Raw genomic sequence first — 4,291 nt, 5'->3', positions numbered from 1 at the left:
AGACAAATTCCAATCAACTGTTGTAAATAAATTATTGAACTTGTCTATCTGGGCCCTATAAGTCATGCCTTTATAATAACAGTGGCTTATCAGTTACGGTTTGGATACTAAACATTTACTACATGCCATATCGCAAAATACGACTCCATTAGTGCACACCCTTCATTGTTCTTTGTGCTTAACCCTACCTGCGTTATTCACTTGTTCTTATTTACAACACTATTTTCGCTAACTTGTTAGTTGTTATGCCTTAATCTCTAGGCCATCTGATCCATTGCAAGATGCATCGATTTAAATGACGTCATACAATACTGAGCGGTTAGTTAGTTGTCTAGTTGTCAAGTGGATGTAATTTTGGTTGTCAATCATATAATTGTACAAGGTTCCATAAAGAATCAAGAACCATATCTTGCATATTATATATGTTCGAGGCATGGTTTTGATCTTGAAAATAGTTTATAAAAAATAAAACTCAGTCCAGTGCCCACCCAAAAATATGGTTAGCACAACGTCCTTGAGAGCTCCCCAAAAAGCAATGCCTGTAGGACCAGCACAATGCTAAAGTGGGCATGACACATGAAACCACCAGCCTGAGAGGCAAAAGATTGAATTGTTTAGGGCATTACCAATGGCCTGTTCCTCATAGTTGTCAGCAAGTTCTCTCATGTTGTTGGCATCATCTTAGTCATCGTTCTCGGACTCCTGTGCCAGCTTTTTCAGGATTTTACTGGCTGCCAAAGCAACAGCTGCACTGTTTCTACACTGTCGAAACGTTTCCATTAATGTGACAAACAAGAACAATGGTTTCACATATTGAAACATGCAGTCAATAAACATGCATTTAAACATGCAGTCAATAAAGATAGCAGTGTAGCACGCACCAACTTAATAACTTTCCAACAATACAATAAACCAATGTAATAAAAATGCACTGTTAAACATAACAATCAGGTTGTTGCTGCACCATCTCAGATTTGGTTCAAACCTTGTCTATATCAAGAATGGGTCAAAAATCCAAGGCCTGTAATACATTTCTGCTAAAATCCGTCTTCATTTTATGTTCAGCCTTTGAAATTTCACATTATCTGGGAAGTAATGTTCTCAGTATGATTGAACCAATGGCAAACATGTTCTCAGTATGATTGAACCATTAAAAGTTCAATTGTTAGGCATGTTCATTGACTTTCTACAAGGTCCTAGTTTTGAAAAAAGTGTAAAGAGAGTGATATTAAGATACTACAAGGGTACTTGTTTTTGTACGCATAATGTTGAGCCAATATTTGAGCTTTCCACACATATAATGGACTTAAAGAACTAAATATGAGAGGGTTGTGATTTCCAGTCCTTTTCAGCCAAATAAAATGATATGTGGGGTAGCTTGTAGGCACATGAAAATATACGTGGAAGTAGCTCAGTGTTTAGGCATTTAGTGCCGATGTACCATAGATAAAAAAAATAGTCAAAAAAATAATTGTTTTACCTCAAGGACAAGAATGGCAATGCATAGGTACACAATGTAACCAAGAAAGTGTATTTATCTATCGTAAACATGGCATTGACACTTTGTACAAGAAATGACTATACTGTAAACTGAGGTATTCACACTTTGATTTTTGTGTTCCTTCTATCTACCCCACCCCATACACCATTTTAGAAAATGTGCAATCACACCTCATTTTATCCTTATCTTCATGTGCATTTGTTACAGAGACCTCAAATATTGGTTTGACATTCATAACATACTTTATGTTCTGGGACCTAAACATTATGTAGACAAAATTTGAGAAAAATTTCAGACGGTGCTGCAACCATTTTCCTGGATTCTGATTCTGATTCAGATTCAGATTCAGATTCAAAGTGCTTTATTTACATGACAAGGAGTACTCATTGCCAAAGCAATCAGAACCGAAAGTACTACAATAGCAATGCAATTCATAAAATAGGATTCTGTCTAATATGACATGGAATGACGCTCCTGCCAACGTAATAATTTCCCACCAACGAATTTATTGCAGGAATGCAAGAAGCTATTACAATGGTGGGAAGGCCAATGATTACATTTACTTCCCACCAACATAATAAACCACTGGTTTTGTGATATAATCAGTTGTAAAGGTATCAACAGGCGTGCCGAAATTAGTTTCAAAGTGCAGGGGCTGAGTTTCAAAGCACTCAAACTTGAGTCTGGATATCACAAACTTGAAAAGGAAAAAGTCAAGTCAACAAGTGGTGGGCGCGGCTACAGTTTGAGGAATCTTGTTTCCTGTTGCTGTAAACATTGTATGAAGTGCCACTGACACCTGAATAATAGACTCAGGTAAATGGCATGATGTCAATTGGCTAAACACAGTAGTGTTTGGGAATTGGGTGCACATAAGTGAAGTGAAGTAGGTTAACATGCTCTGTTTAAACGTTGCTGTAATACCCATCAACGCATACAAACCCAGAAGGCTTAAAGGGATATTCCGCCATTTTTGGAAATACGCTCATTTTCCACCTACACTCTCATCTGGCGTAATAATCAAGGCAACTTGCAAACTACTGGCACTACTACTGCTTGTTGTCTATGGGGACTATTTTCAGATGCTGCATACGATATCACTGCGCCTATGGTACGTTTGCAAGTTGCCTTGATTATTACGCCAGATGAGAGTGTAGTTCCATGTCAAATCAGCCTAGAAAAACGCCAGGTTTCATTTTCAGTTGGTCTTATTGCACTTTCTAACTTGAGAGGAGACACGTTTTAAATGGGAAAATTACCAGAAGTCTTTGTCACTTTTAAACATGAAGCTAGCAGGCGAGAAGCTAATGGTCTAATCCGATTCAATGATCTATGCTAGGCTGATGCTAAAAGTTGTATCGCCAGACTCACAGAATGGCTGGATGAACGGGAACAAGGTAAATATCGATTGTTTTGCTCGAGGGGAGGTGGAAAATGAGCGTATTTCCAAAAATGGCGGAATATCCCTTTAATAGATGTTTTGGATTGAAGCACTTTGTAGCTAGCCTGACTCTCGCCAGACCCATGTAGTTCCGCCATGCTCCACCAGAGGCGTTTCGCTGAGCTCCACAGACAGCGAACTACAGGATCTGGCGAAAGTCAGGTTACTTTGTAGCTGATTAATAGCCCAATCGCCAATTTCTCTGTTGCGTAATAAAAGCGGTGGCTGGAATAGATTCATAACATCGATAATTGTTCACATTTAGTAGGCGAATGACAACCACTGTTCTTCGGTTATTTAAAGCGCTTCCTGAAATGACAGCTTGAGCTGCAGAGGAGCACAGGGAAACTAGCGTGCATGACTTAAGCATGAATATCAAACTTTTTGAAAAGCGAAAAAAGGTAAGGGCAATGAGTAAAAGGCAAGGAAGGCTGTAGCCAGGCTGTTTTCAAATACCAAGGTCAGAGGTCAAAGCCGTCTACCTGCCCGAGAGAAACAACCCCTTAAATTATGACCTCTGGTGAATGTTGTGGGAATTAATTGATAAATTGACATAAATATATTTCATATACACTATATTGCCAAAAGTATTAGGTCACCTGAACTGACTTCCACATGAACTTAAGTAACATCCCATATGAACTTAAGTGACATCCTATTCTTAATCAGAAGGGTTTATTATGATGTCGGTCCACCCTTTGCAGCTATAACAGCTTAAATTCTTCTGGGAAGGCTTTTATAGTAACATAAAGTTTAGGAGTGTGTTTAAGAGTGTGACCATTCTTCCAGAAGTGCATTTGGGAGGTCACGCATTGATGTTGGGCGAGGAGACTGGCTCTCAGTCTCCGCTCTAATTCACCCCAAAGGTGTTCTATTGGATTGAGGTAAGGTCATTGTGCAGGCCAATCATGTTCATCCGCACCAAACTCTGTCATCCATGTCTTTATGGACCTTGCTTTGTCATGTTGGAACAGGAAAGGGACCATCCCCGAGCTGGGCTTGGCTCCATTTAGTTCCAATGAAAGGAACTCTGAATGCTTCTGCATTAACCAAGAGCTTTTGGACAATTCCATGCTCCTAACTTTGTGGGAACAGTTTGGGGATGGTACCTTCCTGTTCCAACATGATTGTGCAATATATGTTAATATATGAATATTTAAGAAAATGAATTATTTCCAATAAGGAACAGTCACCTTTTTTCAACACATTCCAATCCATGTTACCTAGAGACTCCATTCCAGAGCAGAATAGTTATCCTATATGGGACAAATCAGACACACCACGTTTATATACTTTTATAATATTTTTTTGACATTTACAGACACAAATAATGACAAATATTTGTTGGC

The sequence above is a fragment of the Sardina pilchardus genome, chromosome 4 (genome assembly GCF_963854185.1).
Source record: "Sardina pilchardus chromosome 4, fSarPil1.1, whole genome shotgun sequence".
NCBI classification, from domain to species: Eukaryota; Metazoa; Chordata; class Actinopteri; order Clupeiformes; family Clupeidae; genus Sardina; species Sardina pilchardus.
Note: the sequence above shows the minus strand (reverse complement) of the source record.